The sequence below is a fragment of the Bactrocera tryoni genome, chromosome 4, assembly GCF_016617805.1.
Source record: "Bactrocera tryoni isolate S06 chromosome 4, CSIRO_BtryS06_freeze2, whole genome shotgun sequence".
Classification (NCBI taxonomy): Eukaryota; Metazoa; Arthropoda; class Insecta; order Diptera; family Tephritidae; genus Bactrocera; species Bactrocera tryoni.
Window position 1 is genome coordinate 51,281,717 of NC_052502.1, and position 18,677 is coordinate 51,300,393.

The 18,677-nt window shown below is 38.2% G+C and overlaps 1 protein-coding gene across 2 annotated transcripts in view; it reads right to left on the reverse strand.

The window, feature by feature from the left end:
- LOC120773797 (zwei Ig domain protein zig-8) overlaps positions 1–18,677 on the reverse strand; it is a 586,297-nt gene that overhangs the window by 526,190 nt on the left and 41,430 nt on the right. The window contains exon 1 of one of the 2 annotated variants that reach the window (XM_040102904.1): positions 13,236–13,291. The exons of the other annotated variant lie outside the window; for it this stretch is intronic. The gene's annotated coding sequence lies outside the window, so the exon portion shown is untranslated. Of the gene's footprint in view, positions 1–13,235; positions 13,292–18,677 lie in introns of those variants that run through there. 2 annotated transcript variants of the gene reach the window in all.

Here is an 18,677-nt window from a genome sequence, read left to right on the forward strand (position 1 = left end):
AGGAAGAAGACGTTGGAGGAGAGGGGCAGTGATCTTCTTTTCGGATGAGTCAAAGCTTGAGGGAAGCTCAGGAGCTCTCTATCAACTCCAACTTCAGACTTCCTGACTATTCCAAGCCGAGGTTTGCAGCCATTAAGGTTGAAGTAGATTTACTGCTCCGAAGTGCAGCCTCCTTCAAAGAAGTGACCATCTACTCAAAAAGCAGGGCGCCGATACTAGCCTTGAACTCATTAGCAGTGCCTTCAGAGTTGGTCAAGGAGTGTCTAACCACGCTATTAATAGTATCTTTGTTATAAGACTAGTATGGGTGCCAGACCTCAACGGAGTCGCAGGAAATTGTAAAGCTAATGAGTTAGCAAGGAAGGGTACCCTAGAACTGCTATATGAAAAATGGGAGCGGGTCGATGAACCCGTATATTCTTGTGTTCTGCTACTAGATAGCTGGGCTTCGCGGGATCTTGGCCTGCGCTGGGCCACCATCAATACATGCGCTGTTGCAAAATCATTTTGGCCCAAGATCGATCGCAAGAGGTCTACTGATCTCTTTGCCATCTTAAAGGCTGGTCCCTCCCTAGTTATGGGTCTTTTAACAGGCCTGACGCCATCCTCACAAAATGTGTTGAAGAAGACGAGGTGGACTCAACTCAACATTTCCTTCTTGACTGTCCGGCGTTTGGGAGGTCCACACTTAAGCACTTAGAGACGCATACCTTCAGACATCCCATCGAATTGGCGGGAATGGAAATTAAACGTGTGTTCATTTTTTTATTGGCTACTGCGTTTTGCTAATTTATAAGTTCAAACTCAGGATTTCTTAATGTTTATGGCTTCACAAAGGACCACACATATGTACTAGCAGTCCACGGTTGTGATACTTAGAATTTCTATAAAATTGATAATAAACATATACAAAAATCGACAATGTGCTTTAAACCGAAAAGTGTCTCCTGATTCGCCGAAGGAATGACTGCCAAGAGGTTTCAACCTCAGTCTTGCAAAGGTTGAACAATGGAGGAAAAAGTGCCTCTTTCCACCTCATCTTCCTTCATATGTCTTTGACGATATGGGTCCGACTGGATTTTTGCTAAGAGCAAGCAATTCAGTCGATTCTCCAGCCTCTACTCTAGATCAGAAGAATCTCACAAACGCACAGAAGCGAAGTCCGTATGTCCAATGCTAGAACGCAAAAGGACAACAGAAATCTCTTTCTAGCTCAACGGTCTTGCAGTTTCTAGCGATTCTGCTGCGATCACTGCGCCTCTACTCCAGCCACTGCTGCTCATTCACATATCGATTTTAAAAGAAGCCTATAATCCAGCAGAGACTAATATTTCTAGTCGAAAAATTAAGGACTCATTCTTATATGTGCATTCATACAAACATATGGTATTTATGTTCAGAACCAAAAAACAATGAACCGGCTATATATGTATGTAACAGAAGTTTTTGGTAGCAAGTTGCAACTTTCGCTAAACATTTCATCAGCCAGTAGCCACCTGAGCTTGCCACATACACGCACAAGCAAATTGTAATCACAATAAAGTTTCCAGTTTGGATGCCGCGTTGAACTGATTATCTCACGAACACGCGCTGCTGATTTCACTCTTTGTTGTGGCGCGTGTTAAGAGTCTTCAACTTTCCCGTTGCATTGGCAGTTATAGCGAAATGTGTGGTTATCATTTGTGCGGAAATGAAACGTTGATCAACAGTAAGTTTCAATAACATTTGGTGAAAAGTATATAAATTTCTAATTATTTTGTCCATAGAACGGAAAAAGAGCTAAAATTTTAGTTTTAATTAAACTGCAGCTTAATTACCCAAAAATTGTGAAATACACTCAACAAAGATAATCCGAACTGGTTCATTTCCGATAAGCTGCGCGCACAAACTACATCCAAAAAAATGACAAAGATTGGTAGAACCTTTTTTTCCGACGAATTGGTCGTTCGCGAAGCGGTTTTTCAGTTTAGAAAAATAAAATCACAGGGATACAAATCTGGCGAATTTGGTAGCTGATTGATGCCTCTTGTTGAGTTTTGAGACAAAAAGTCAGTCACAATCATGATTATAATTTGACGGCGCATTGAAGCCTTTCGCCACGAGTCACTGTATACACGGTTCATACCCAAAACATTAACCAAAATGATTTAAAGATATTGAGATCTATATATGGAGTCCTAACACTACAATATTCAGACAGGCCTCGGTTAGCTGAGCCACAATTCTAACAACAGCGACTATAGGTGTTCTGATCATGAGTACCCTCAGTGGAATTTTTAAGGCATCCTCAATGTGATTGTCCATCACTTTGTTATCAATCGAAATGAGTTCTTCGTGTGTTAGCCATAACCTCAAATCGGGCATGTAAAATCCAATCAAGTGTATGTTTCTTACAGATCTAATCAGGTCCAAAATACCTCCTTAATTAATATTTTATTACCCATTATTCCCAGGTAGAGGTATTGTTTTCTAAAGAGCCTTTTTTCGACAGATCACGCGTGAGACGTGTCAAAATGTGATGCTACTTTTGTTCAGTATTATTCGGCATTTGATCATGTAAAGACTTACGCCTGAACAACGTTTACCAATCGTTCAACTTTATTTCTAAAATTAACATTCTGTAAATAATGTGTTTTGCGTGCTTCGCTCAACTTATGATCGATATAATCGGCCTACTGAACATACTATTCGCAACATCATCACCAATCTCGAGACCCAGCATTCTTCATTATTGGATAATATTCGACCGAATAGACCAAGTTCAGCACGCAGTAAAGAAAATATAGCAGCCGTAGCTGAAAATGTACACAAAGACCGTGGAGAGTCGATGCGGCGTCGTTTGCAACAACTTGAATTCACGTATAGAACGACTTGGCGCATTTTATGTCGAGATCTGAAGCCGCTTGACCTCTCCAAGGGATTTCGATTTGCTCACCATTTCACGCAGAAAAACAAGGGTCTGGTGTGGTTTTCGGGCCGGTGGAATCATCAATCAATATTTCCATAAAAATAATGACGGTGTTAACGGCACCGTCAATGGCAAGCGTTATCGCGCCACGAAAACAGACTATTTGAAATTGAAGCTCGTAATCTTGACGACATTTGGTTACAGAAGGAAGGTGAGGTGAGGAGATAATTTTGTGATATTATAGCATTAGACTTTTTCCCGTAGGATTATATAAAGTCAAAAGTCCATGCGGACAGCCCCGCTTCGAAACAGACTTCGAAAAAAAATATCGCGCGGGTCATTCACTAGTTACCAATCGAAAAGCTCGAACGAGTCATTGAAAATTAGACTCAACGGATGAACCATCTCTGACCTAGCCGCGGCCAACATTTGAAAGAGATAATTTTCAAAGAATAAATGAAAAAAAAGTGCTTTCGAATGATAATAAACACTCCCCATTAAATTTAAAGTTTCTGTTTATCTTCAAAGAAAAGTAGGGAACCCCGAAATGAATCTCTATTTATAAATAGTTGTACCAAATGTTAAAAATGTATTGTCAATATTACTTATAAGCCCAAATGTCCCAAGTGACCTTCTAGTATACGAGAGGAAACAGCTGTTGAAGCTAAAGAAAGTATCCGAAAATAACAAGAGCTTAATTGATCATCAGCATGGCAACGAAGATATGAGAATGAGAATCTCGACAGAAGGGGTGAAAACTACGAGATATCTAAGCTTATGGCTATCGAAATAACAACTTCTTGCAAGCCTTTGAATGGCCTCTAAGTCTGAATAACGCTTTCCTTTCAGGGACAAATTCATTTTTCTGAAAAGGAAGAAGTCGCACAGTGCCATATCCATGATCAGCGATTTTGATTGGCCCACATGTTGATCGTCATTTATGTCCTCACGACCACTTTGAAATCGTTGAAACCACTCGTACACTCTGCTACGGGATAGGCAATCATCAATCATCGCCATAAACTTGTTTCATCAATTGAAATGTTTCGGTAAAAGTTTTACCAATTTTAAAACAAAATTTATTGTTGGTCTTTGTACGAGGCTCATTTTCGCACCGATAACACAAACATACTGATACTTAAAACGTAATAACTTCACTTCCAATAGATGAAATGTCATGAAATTCTCACTGAACAATCAATAAAAATAACTGATTCTAACGCACCAGTCGACATATAGATGGTGCCACCAGAGAGCGCTAGATTCAAAAAGTCCTCTTCACTTTGGAACGCACCTTGTAGACAACGCAGCGACTATAGCTAGCAGCCTCGTATGTGAAATATGTATAATATACAAAAAAAAGGACATGGACGCAGACTCTTCTACCCCGGAAAATTCAGCTGGCTACAAACCCATAGAAATCCCAGATATATACAATTTACTCTGATTAAACAATTCCCAGCATTGAACCAATGATAAGTGTTATATTTAATCTAACCGAAGGTTCAAGCAGAAAGGAAACAAGACGCGATTATTTTTGATATGAGAAAGAAACAGTCCTGCTTAAAATGTAGAAAACTATTATAAAAATTTAAAAATTTCTCGAAATTTATGAATATACAAGAATAACTCAAAAGTGAGAAATGTATGCATTTTACTCCTCCTCGGCAAACCGGAACGTCTACACAGAAGCTGCCTTAATATCTCCTGCGGTTGCAATTGAAAGAATCACACAATTTAGTTACGCAGAGAAACCTGAAGAATGCACAAGACATAAACACTGCAACTAACTACAACAAAAACAACAACAATGCGAAGCAACTGAACAACTTTGTAAGTAACATGACAGTGAAGGGAAAATCTTTGAAAATCTGCTGGCTGCAATTGCACACCAAAGGACGATTGTCTCACAGCAATGTTGCGGTGTGGGCGAGATTTCTACTGCTTCTTCGTCTTCTTCATAGTATTCTTCTTCATGTTGCTGGTTTTATATGCCACAGACTTTTTGAGTGAATGTCGTTGCAGACGTTTACACGTTTATGCCGACAAATATGAGTGTAAGCATTTATTTTACACACACACACACACACATTGGCACATACGCAGAATGTGGCTCAACTCAGCTTACATTTGTGTACATGTATGAGTGTGGGCATATATATATTCGTGTATGTGTGCCATGCATATCTAGCATCTTCATGTGTTAGTGCTTAGCTTTCTCTGCACTTTCTGCAATCTAACTTTCTTTCTATACTCCCATCCACCGCGTTTTGCCATTCCGTACACTCTTCTCCGCTTGGCTGTGTCTGTTTGACATCTGTCTGCAGCTTTCCTGCATTTCTGCTGCGTACATTATATTTTTAGGATTTCCTTGCATTTCATTTGAAACAAGCTTTACAAGCTTCACACTCCCTCTCCACCTCACTTTCCGAGCTGCTTTCTTTACTCGCTGCCTTTGGCGTTTATATAAACTCCTGTGGCCCCTTTAACTTCACCTCTTTTCCGCAACGCTGGCAACATTTTGGCACCCACATCAATGTGCTACTCGCAATTGCAATTTTTGCAAGCGCAAAAACAAAAACAAAAATAAAGTTTTGCACCAAATTTAAAATCCTCAAATATTATTCAGCTTTTTCACGTACTTTTTGTCATCTTTGCTAGTATAAAATATACAATTTCATCGCTGCTCATGTCTTTAACTCGCTTGCCATTCGCATTGTGTACATTTGTACATTCCATTTATTTAATAATCCCACTGCTTGAAAGTGTATTTGGTGCTAAGCGGATGAAATCTTCAAATTTGCTCTTGCATTTTCCATCAATATGCGGAAATGCAGCACTTAACATTGTAAATGATATCAAAACCGCAAGCTTTTCACATATCTACTTAGAAATGTATGTATTTGTCGGTGATTACATGTACATATGTGCATGAATACTGTATTAATATGCCAGTGCTGTAGTTTAGAAAATGTAACGTAGTATTAAATTTATTGCTTTGGCAAATTATTCTAACTGTAGATACACTACGGTGCATTAGATTCTTCTTCTTCTTATTTATTGGTTATAGCCAAGTTTACAACAGCGCGCCAGTCGTTCTTCCTTTTCGCTGTTTGGCGCCATTTAAAGATTCCTGTGTAACCAGGTCCTTCTCCAACTGGTCTTTCCAACGGTCTTTCCAGAGGTCTTCCTCTTCCTCTGCTTCCAACAGCTGGTACTGCGTCAAATACTATCAGAGCTGGAGTGACCTGACCTAGCGATAGCTGTTTTATTTTCGTTGTAAAAACCTGATGTTTTACGCCCAAGAGCAATTTTAGTTATCTTGATAATTTGTCAATGACATTTATATACAAAGAGGTAGCGTTTTATTTGTTGAAAAAAATTCCAACATCGAAATGTTTCCTGAGTGACGACTTCCCCTGCATAATGGAAAAAATATGGAAGCCATCGAAAATCCATTGACAGTATTGTTCTAACTAAAGAAAAGTAAAAAAAGGACTTCAAAGACGGCAATCGTTATTATCGAACCAAGCCGGAGTTGCGTTCTCAAAGAAAATTACAAATTTCACTACTTTTCTACCAAAATCAAAGAAAACAGTGGTGTCCAAAGAAAGTAGAACAAAGGGAGACATAAATTAAAAAAATATGCGGCTTAAAATTGCTCGAACACATGTGACTTGTTCTTAGAAATGGCCTTATGTCGTAATTTGTGATGAAAAGAATTTTAAGTTCGAAAACCCAGACACATATAATTTTAATTCCACGACTTCCGTAAGGAGGAGCACTGTAATGATGTTCTGAGTATATGCTATTGTGGCACCTGCGAATTGCAATCTTTAACTCCAATAAGTAACGAAGGTGTAAATGCGTCCTAAAAACTACATTTTCATTTGGCACGGCATTTTCAACATGACATAGTGCAAATTCATACCAACCGGTTTCTAAATACATAGAAACAAAACCAAAATGTAGATAAGTGGCCACCATACTCCACCGATCTAAATATTATAATGTCTGCCGATGGTTGGCAATAAGGGTGTACGAGGCTAGTAAGTAATATACTTGTATGTACGCAACTAATCAATGCCATAAGACACGCTTGATCAACGACCACATGACATTTTATTATAAAAGTGTATGCGATTCTCTCCCAAATAGAGTTTGTGAAGTTTCTGTCAACAATAATAAAATAAACATTCTAAAATGAAATTAAATCTACAAATTAAAAATGTTAGTTAACAACAAAAATATAAAGTATAGTTTTGTTTTTAACTTGTTTTTCGTAGCAACATTGTATATCAAAAATGATGAACGATCTTTTACATCAACTAAACATGCCTGAGGGGCACTAATCTGTTAACTCTCAGTGTATATGCACAATAGGCTTCCATGCTGGCCGTAATTCTGATCGACCTATCACTCCACTAAAAGTCGATGGAATTATGGAAAAGATTCACCAGGACGATCACATAAGCCGTCATAACATATTACTAAGGAACTTAACATTCATCACCAAATATTTTTGAACCATTTAAAAAAGGCAGGCTACAAAAAGAAGCTCGATGTTTGGGTACCACATAAGTTGTCTGTAAAAAATATAATGGACTGAATTAACATCTGCGATTCTTTGCTGAAACGAAATGAAATCGAACCATTTCTGAAGCGAATGATAACAGGAGACGAAAAGTGGATCAAATACGACAATAATGTGCGGAAAAGTTCAAGGTCGCAAAGATAAGATTGACGTCTGGAAAGGTTATGCTGAGTGTTTGGAGGGATTGGAAAAGAATCATCTACTATGAGCTGCTACTATGAGCATGGTCGAACGATATATTCTACATTTAGCTGTCAACAACTGATGAGATTGAAGCAGGCAATCGAAAAAAAGGCCAGAAGTGATCAACAGAAAGGGCTTCGCCTTCCATCAGGACAACGCTAGACCACACACAACTTTGATGACTCGGCAAAAACTGTGAGAGCTTGGCTGGGAAGTTTTGATGCATCCACCATATAGCCCTAACATTGCACCATCGCACTACCATTTGTTTCGATCAATGCAGAACTCCCTCAATTGAGTAAAGTTGACTTTAAGAGAAGCCTTTGAAAATTACTTGTTACAGTTTGTTTGTTACAGCCGAGAAACCAGAAAACACTGATGGAATAATGTCTCTAGCGGAAAAATGGCAAAAAATGGTCGACCAAAATGGTACATGGTTATTAGTATAAATATAAAAAATACGTTGAAATTTGATTCGAAATATGAAAAAAAATGTTCGACTACCCCATATAAGTGACGACACCAAAACGACAGTCATATGATAATAAAATATATATAGTTAAACCTAAACTTCAAAAGCCATGTGTATAAATTTTACAGCTTTCGGGCAATTTAAGAAAAAACTTATACAAGGCACATTATGTGTAAATTAAATTTAATTAACGGGTGATCCAAGCAGAAGTACTTTTTTCAAGAGCCTCTTTTTAAGGATCATGCTTAAGTCGCGTCAAGCTATTATTTTTCTTCTGTATTGTTTGGCAGTTCACCAGCATGCTTCAGTCAACTTATGTTCAACAAAAACAGCCCACTGACCGTACAATTCGCAACCCCATCACCCATCTACAGACTCAGCATTCATTAGTGGATAATATTCGACCGAATAGACCACGTCCAGTGAGCAGTGAAGAAAATATAACAGCCGTAGCTGAGGGTGTAAACGAAGACAGTGGAAAATCGATTTAGCGCCGTTCGCAGCAACTCGGATTGACGTATGGAACGACTGGAGATCTTAGATTGAAAGCGTACAAAAAAGAACTGATGTCGCTCGACCTTCTCAAGTTGCACCGCTTCGCGACATTTGGATTCAACAATCAATGGATTTATTGAGAGAACACTTCGGTAAGCAGATAATTTCATTTTTTGTGCTGGTCGATCGACCACCAAGATCGTGTGATATCACACCGTTAAATTTTTTTCTTGTGGGGATATGTAAAGTCTAAATTTTATGCAGATAATCCCGCTTCGATTCAGGCCTTGGAGCAAAACATTACGCATGTCATTCGCCAGTAACCAGTCGAAATGCTCGAACGAGTCATCGAAAATTGGATTCAACGAATGGACCGTCTGAGATGTAGCCGCAGCCAACATTTGAAAAAAAACATCTTCAAGAAGTAAATGCCAAAGAATGTTCTTTCGAATGATAATAAATTTCGCATTAAATTTGAACTTTCTATGTTTTTAGTAGAGAACCTCGAAATGCTTATACTAATAGAGCTTATACTAAAAATAGAATTCGTGAAATTTATACTGGCTCTATACCAGACAAAGCAAGTATCCATGATCGATGAACCGGGTGGGCATCCAAGAAAGGCTAACGGACGAAAGCAGTCAAAATTGTATAGTTTTTAATTAATATAAGAAGACGCCTATTAAATATACGACTAATTGCTTAAGATTTCCAACATTTTAAAAATATCGAAGACATTTTTCGGTCATTTGGGTTAATTAACATTTAGGTATGCGGAAGCTCTGTGCAAGCTCACCATCGGTTATTATCAGTCAATGCTTTATACACTTATGTAAACATAAAAAATGTTAATCTGGCTTTAAATTTTCTAGATTATATTGTCTTAAATAGGTAAGAAGATGCTAACGACGGATTTTAGGATACTACAATTTCCAACTCATATGATAATTTTTGACCGAGAATGGCCCATTCACAATTAAAACAACTTTCTTGTTTTGCAATGCATGATTTTCACAGAACTATTTCGTTAATATCAAAATAAATGTAAGACTGTTCACTGTTTTTCAGCTGCACTTTCATATAAACAACCACAATTGAAAAATTAATGCCCAATTACCAGTATAAGCCTTGTATTATTCACAGCCATTTTTGCGCTTTTTGTTTTGTTATTATTTCCTTTTGCAACATTTTTGTACTTAAACGTTCCAATTTGTCGACAAAATAAACTTGTCTAAACGCACAAAATAGGGCATAAGGTTTCACTGTTGTTTTGCATGTCAATGGCACATTCGCTCGTTAAAGCCACTCGGGCGTATGAGTGATTTGCAATGGAGCAGATAGTAGTGCAATCTATTGTGCAGCAAAGCAAAGATAGACAGAAAGACAAACGCGCACACACACAAACATAAATGCTCACTATTAAGGCACACACATACGTACATTTAAATAAAACCAAACACACCGACAGACAGACAGAAAGTGCGGCAACCGCAGACAACTATTGCACAGCGTTTGACGCACAAGGTTAGTGGAGCAGCATGCAATCTTCCGGAATGCAATGCGTGCAACATCAGCAGAATCATCGTCGCTGAAATAATAACAAAAACAGTGCAGCAAATAAGCGTAGTCGTGCTCGCAAGCGGCAGTATTATAAATATACATACATATGCATTCATATATATCTATATGTAAGTGTATATGTATGTATTTGTGTACAGCTTACGGTTAAGCAAACATTTTTAAAATATCTCATTCATATGTCATATGTGTGTATGCATTTTCCTTGCAGGATATCCACCTTTGTGCTGAATGCATGGCAGCTCCCCTGCCAAGCGAACTGATTTTAATGCATCGACGCAGCTTATCTGCTGCTATCGCGCTTCTCGCTATTTTGATCCCGCATTTTTGCGTCCCGTTATTGCTATTTCGTTCAACGACGCAGTTAATAATAGAATATTCAGCAAATGCATCCGCTCAAATGTATGAATAGCACTACATATATGTATATCCTGTAGACGTTTAAATGTTGAAGGTCACAGATGTCATTGTTAAGTGTAATTATTCTTATGATATGAATAGGAAATCCACACACACACATATTTAAAGTTTTCGTATATAAATATACTATTTATATATTTGTGCAATATTTACTTCTCGGAAAATTTAAGATAATTCAGAATTTAAGAAAAGTAATTAAATACAAAGTCCGCTCGAAGTGTAACCAATTAAAAAGCCATAAATTCGGGATGGAAAACTATTTTTATTTATTTTAAAGTACAAAATGTGTGAAAATAATCATAAATTCAGGACCCATTCACTTTTGCTCGATATGACCACCTTTTGCCTTAAATATGGCCTTGAGACGGTCAAAAAACTAATCGCAAATTGTCCGAATGTGACTTGCCGGTATTTTGGCCCACTCACGGACAATGGCTTTTTTCAACATCTCGAGACTGGTGTGTTCTCTACCTCGGACCTTGTTCTCCAAAATGGCGAGAATGGAGAGAATAATCCATTGGATTCGCATCTGGTAAATTTGAGAGCCATTGTATGGCCGTAATGAAGTTCGGAAAGTTTGTTTTTCAGCCATTCTTGGTTCACTTGCGCTTCTTGAGACGGTGCTGAGTCTTGTTGAAACGTGCATAGTTTGCGACTGAAATGTTTATTTGCCCACGGCTTCAAAGCAGCCTCCAGAACACTTTCCCGATAATAAGTCGCATTTACTTTGACGCTAGGCTCGATGAAAACAATTGGAAAGCGCCCATCTGCGGTGACAGCGGCCCAAACCATTATTTGTGACGAGTGCTGCCTCCTGGTGGCCAACCGATGAATAAGATTTTCGTATGAACGTTCGGTCAAGTAAACCCTATCGTTTTGAGAGTTTACGAATTGCTCAATTGGAAAAATTGTTTCGTCAGAAAACACAATGTTCGGAATTTGACCGCTTTCAGCCAAGCGAAGCAACTGATTCGCTCTCTCAAGTCGTACTTGTTGCTGCTTCGGTGTGAGATCATGGAACTTCCCGGCTTGACCTTGAGCTCATTTTTCAATATGCGTCGGATACTGCGGTCGGATATTTTCAGTTCTTTAGCCATTTGATTGGCACTTCGTCGTGGATTTCGCTCAAGTCGCTTCTTGACTTTCCGAACCATCTCACGTAACGTTGCAGTCGTTTGATGATCACCTCCTTTAAATATAAAGCAATCACACTATAACGTTTGAATTCCATCGCTGATCACTTTTTTTTGCGTTCACTTTTGGCAAAACGCTTTTGTACACTTGTAAACAAACAAAACAAACTTGTACACATACAAAACAAACTGGATGTATCCTCCAGCTGATCATCGGTGGCTAAAGTGACCGGCTTGGCCAACAGTTATTCAGCAGAAACTCCAGGAGCTTGGTAGCGAAATTCTTATGCTTAAATCTTTTAGTCTGGACCAAGCACCAAAGGATATGGGCAAATGATTGTGCTGGTGAAAACTTCGGATCAATAGAATCTTATGAAAATTTACAGTCCCAGTTTATTGACAATAAATAAAAAGAAAATTTGCTAATGTATACACTACGTGGCACACTTCATATACACTGTTCCAGGTATAATGACCTCACTTTGACTAGAAAACATTAGCCTATTTTCATAACTATTTAGAAAAACGAAAATTATTATATGCCGTATTTTAGAATTGGGATAGATACCCAATCATATGGAGTAAAGTTAGCCAATTGATATAAAATGCTGATAATAGTTATATACCCATATCAAGTCAAGGTCAGGTCAAGTTTTTGCCCAATTTACTCAATTTTAGGCACAAAGTTAACCTGTTATATGTAGAAGGCGCTCTCTCATTTTCATTTAGATAACTCACATATTGGCCGATATATGCGTTATAAAGTCACGCGGAAATTCGAAAACCTTTATATTAGGCTTTTGATACACAGAGATACTGTTATCAGGAAAAGGTTATCTTTGAATTTAAATTGTATATCTCATACATTTAAAATTGTGATATATGGGAGGCATGGTTGTAGTCCGTTTTTGGCCATTTTCGCACTGTGGCATTAGAATTTGGTGGGAATATCACAGACTAAATTCAGTCTAAATCAGTATGGCGGGTCTCGAGATGTGGGATTTCATTTGAAAGTGGGCGATGCCACGCCATTCTTACAATTTTTACCCCGGCTCCTACAAAACCTTCATTCACCATCCCACAGGTGCCTCTTACTACTGCAATCCGGTCTGCCAAATTACCTTATTTTAGTGTTTGGTTATGGTCGTTTATTCGTTTTATATTATTGGCGTTTTGTGAGCATGGCTCACGCTCATCTAGGAATTCCTTTTTGGCCAAGGAACGCGCATACTAAGTTCCTATATGCATCTCGCTTAATTTTAGTGGATATATCCAACCGTTAGGTGAACAAAACTCTTATACTCTATAGCAACATGGTTCTAGAGTACAGAAAGTATTGTCTTAATATGTATAAAATGTTTGCACTTTTCGATTGTCTGATATTTTTTATTCACAGCGAATGAGTCGAGAACAGTCACACCTCTATTAAAATTATAATTTACCTTAACTTACCTGTACATTTTTTCTCGATGATCTTTTCCATGTATTAATTCACAACATATTGATTTATACACACCAAAATTTTTTCACTGCATTTGTAAATTTCACAAAAAATTGACACACAATGCATTTTTTACCTCTTTAGCCGACAGCTTTTTCAACACTAAATTTGTACTCATCAGCAACATTCACTCATTCTATTGAGGTTTTGCTTTTCGACACCTTAAATACACACAAAATACGTAACTTCACTATTTCCGCTACTTTAACACCAACTTTTACAATATTTTGTACTTTTTATACACAATAAAAATATTTTTAGCAATATTAGTTAATTCTTCACGTCGTAACTTGTTTATGTTATGCGTACACAACACAAATAACGGCGCCCACTCAATGCGTTTGCGTGCATTGCCTAAGGTTGTCAATGAGAGTTATTCTCCTTCTCTTTTGCTTTTGCTTGCAATTAATTAGCAACAATTGTGTTCTTTTGTTTTTGTGGTTTTAGATGATGAAAGTGCTACTTGATTTAGCTCCGTTTTCATGTATTATTGAAGCAAAGAGTGCAATTCTATGAAGAGAGTAGACAGTGATCTTTTATTAATGCATTGTTTATTGTATTATGACATAATACTATAAAATATGAGATGTTATAGTTAGAAAATCGAAACTCTTAGCTGCTATGCACTTTGTTTATGAGTTATATTTCATTTATAAAAAATAAAAATTAATAAATAAACATTTTATATAATATTTCAAACAAAATGCTGCTCATGTTTTGTAGAATTGGTAATGGCAAAAATAAATGAGTTACATTTTTAATTACAATAAAAAATTTCGAAAAAATTGCTCTGATTCGGTCGCGATTTCCGGCGAGTGAGGTTGAGTAAATACTAAGAGACAAACGTTATAGTCAAATGTATGGTGTTCAAAAGTTTGGCCGTGAATTAAAATCCAGTTTGAGATAAAAACAAGAAAAAACGTTACCTTCATCTTACACCGATGCATAATATTCTTCAGAGGCGCATTTCTTATAGAAACTACGTATACATATGTATAACTAAACCCACGTAATGCCCACCTACAGCAAGACAGCGAAGTTGATTCAAGCCAATACAACGGTTAGACCCACCACATCCGAAACTTGGGTGGACGTTGTTAAGAAGCGACGATCGGTCGAAAAGAAAATTAGATCATACGCGGATATTCTCCGGAAAATAACAGGTGATACCGGGTTAGAAGAATTGGGCTCAAGTGTCACGTATATAAGGAAAATGTTGAAAGGAGATCTGCTATTAGAGCTGAAAAACCAAGCGGATAAGAGAGCCGAAGCGTTCCAAAGTGCCTTAGAGGAAGTGGTCGGTGAAATGGCAGTGATACAGCCCAAAACCCACGATGTCACGATCATATGAAAGGATTTAGATGAAATAACAACACCAGAAGATATTTGCGAGGCACTGAAAAAAGAGTGCGGGATAGAAAACCTAGGGAAAATAAATATTAAGAGCATGCGGAAAACCCGAAGCGGTACCCAAATAGCTCTGCTAACAAAGACTGTATTTGAAAAAACATTGATGTCGCTTTATTAAGCGAGCAATATTCCCAGCGTTCGGAAAGCACTTGGACCTCAGACATATCCGGCAAAGCTGCAATATGGTCATGTAAAGGAGAACCATTTATATCTCGCTCCAGATATCACAACTGTCTCACATGGGCAAATATACGTGGCATATCCTTTGTTAGCTGTTATGCTCCTCCCAGCTCATCAATTAGAGATTATGAAGAATTCCTCCTGGAACTTGCTCTAGAAACCAAAGGCAAAGCACCAATTATAATCGCAGTCGTCTTCAATGCGTGGCCGACCGCTTGGGGTAGTAGGCGCACAAACCATCGTGAGCTCATGATACTTGAGTTCCTCGGCCAAACGAATCTTACGATCCTGAATAGCGGAACGCAAAATACTTTTCAAAAAGGAAACAAAGGCTCCATAATCTATCTCATATTTGACAACGACGCCCTTAGTATCCAGGCGCTAGGCATCAAAGCATATGCCAGACAAATAAACACAGGGCACAAGCTGTCCGCACTAAGGGATATCAGGGCTTTCCGAACAATTTTAAGTGTACGAACGAGTATACAAATTGCCAGAGCCAACTGTAGGAGCCAAAAGAGAAGAGAGAATGAAAAGCTTAACTTGACGACACTTATGTGTCAGTTCACTGAGAACCGGAGCGAAGTGGCGGCAGGAAGAGTCTGGAGTTGGGAAAACAAACGAAAAAAAAAAATGCGTAACAAGTAAAACAGTTTACAATGCACGGACTTGAGTTGATAGACCAGTTTACATTGGAATAGGGACGCTACAAAAGTAAACCGATAGGGCCGGCAAACGACACCATACTTTTCCCGCTCTTACGTCATTTCTCTTCAGTAAGGTTTGCCATTTCATTATGGATATACCATCCAACAGTTACAGTTAGTGTCATCAACTTTAAGAGCGCTACGTCCAAGTTATGGTCACCATAATCGTCCCGCCAGATCAACAATTGAGGGTCTAGTGGAACAATTTGAATCCATAAGCACAGTACAAAATATTACCGTGCCAGCGAGACAAAATAGTGGCAGTAGTGTCGGAAATATTGCTGCCGCTAGCGCATTAAAAGAGGAAGACCTAAATCAGTCTCTCACACGACGTTCTCAAGTGTTGGCTGCGACGCCGTTGTGGCGAATTTTGCGAAAATATCTTGGTCTATATCCTTAAAAGATCAAATTGACGCAAGAGCTAAAGCCGTTTGACTACCAGAATCATCGTATGTTCGTGAATTAGGCTGAACAACGTCTTGAAAATGATCCTGATTTTCATCGAAAAATCCTTTTCAGCAATGTGGTTCATTTCTGTCTGAATGGCTTCGTGAATAAGCAAAATATGAGTTATTGGTCAGGCAGCAATCCACACGTACACCATGAGTCAACATTGTAATGGAAAAAATTACGGTTTGGTGCGGCTTATGGGCCGACGGCATCATTGGGCCGAACTACTTCCGTGATGATCAAGAAACCGCTTGCATCAGTTGAACCTAATTTGCTTCAAGTGCATTGTCAAAAGATGACCAGTTCACCGACGGAAGGCTTTCATGTGAAAATCATCTCGAATAAGTCTTGACATTGATATGATCGATATTGTATTCATTTTCCTTGAAATAATTTTCGGTATACATACATATATACTAAAGAAATTTCCGCGAAAGAGTTCACAAACAGTTTTTTAACAATTTTTTATTGGTTAGAACCAGGCGAGAACGACCACTTCTCTTTCTGTCATCAAACGTAGGCGTTTGGTGAACACGATGAATAGTGCGGCAAACAAATATTCTCGGAGGATTAAGTTTTTCGGTAGGCACATAAATTTTACTTGCGCTTTGTCCACAGTTACATATAATTATGAAGCAATCACCGCAATCCATCCACCACATTGGTAATAAGTGAAAGTAGGCACCGCATACAAATTATGTCCTTCAAACAAATTACCAATTCATTATAATTAGAAGAAAACCTTGATTTAAAAAATAACTGTGAACAAGTAAGGAAGGGGTGTCACCGAACATTTTATACTCTCGCATGATAAAGTGATAATCGAGATTTCATTATCCGTCATTTACATATTTTTCAAATACCGTATTTGTGTAAAGTTTTATTCCGCTATCATCATTGGTTCCTAATGTATATATTATACGGAGAAGGCATCAGATGGAATTCAAAATAGCGTTATATTGGAAGAAGGCATGGTTATTAACCGATTTCACCTATATTTCGTACATGTCATCAGGGTGTTAAGAAAATATTATATACCGAATTTAATTGAAATCGGTTAAGTGGTTCCCGAGATATGGTTTTTGGTCCATAAGTGGGCGACGCCACGCCCATTTTCAATTTTTAAAAAAAGCTTGGGTGCAGCTTCCTTCTGCCATTTCTTCCGTAAAATTTAGTGTTTCTGACGTTTTTTGTTAGTCGGTTAAGGCACTTTTAGGATTTTCAACATAACCTTTCTATGGACGGTGGGCGTGGTTATTATCCGATTTCTTCCATTTTTGAACTGTATATGGAAATGCCTGAAGAAAACGACTCTGTAGAGTTTGGTTGACATAGCTATAGTAGTTTCTGAGATATGTACAAAAAACTTAGTAGGGGGCGGGGCCACGCCCACTTTCCAAAAAAATTACGTCCAAATATGCCCCTCCTTAATGCGATCCTTTGTGCCAAATTTCGCTTTAATATCTTTATTTATGGCTTAGTTATGACACTTTATAGGTTTTCGGTTTCCGCCATTTTGTGGGCGTGGCAGTGGGCCGATTTTGCCCATCTTCGAACTTAACCTTCTTATGGAGCCAAGAAATACGTGTACCAAGTTTCATCATGATATCTCAGTTTTTACTCATGTTACAGCTTGCACGGACGGACGGCCAGACAGACACCCGGATTTCAACTCTACTCGTCACCCTGATCACTTTGGTATATGTATATATCCCTATATCTGACTCTTTTAGTTTTAGGACTGACAAACAACCGTTATGTGAACAAAACTATAATACTCTCCTTAGCAACTTTGTTGCGAGAGTATAAAAACGATATACGTTTTTACATTTTGAGAAGAGCAGAAAATATTTCACTTTTTCTCAGACAAAAGGCAACATTTTCAGAGAAGAACCAATTAACCTGAAAAAATGCCGACTGCCCGAGGAATGGTCAGAATAAATGCAGCATTTTTGTGAGACAAAAAAAAACGCTTCAGTTTTTTTCTTGGCTTCTCCTTATAGTATAAACCTTTTGGTCTATCCAATATCTGCACTACCCAAAGTACTTTTGTGGTATATCCTGTACTACAAGACTTGATTAGTACATTAATTATCTTCAGAGTACTCCACACTCCCGCAATTATGCTAAGTAGACTACTTAAAAACCTACCCAAAATGTACATACCTTTGAAAACTGCAAAATATAACCGAGTTTATTGAAATTAAACTTTAACGTTTGGTATACTAAGCATGGCTCTTGGCTCCAACACAAAACTATTATTTACATTTGTATGCCACCCACTTAACGGCAAACTGTGATGCTACTTAAGTGTTGATCCGAAACTTACAATAATACCATAAAACACGCCTACAGTTTGCCAAATAAAGCGACTAACTACGCGCAACATAGAATTACTTGCGAGTCTTCAATTGATTTCCACTCAACAAACAGCGCTGCTGCTGCTGCCACACGCCCAACATTGAAAGTCAACCAACCGGCAATTATCGACAGCCAAGTAGCGACCATTTTAGGCACGTCTCAAACCGCCTCGGCCGTTCTACCACACCGTCATACCGAACTCAACAAAATTACCAGCCACACACACACACAGAGGCGCACAGGCCTAGGCAGGAACATTTAGACATTGCGCACCATTTCACACCG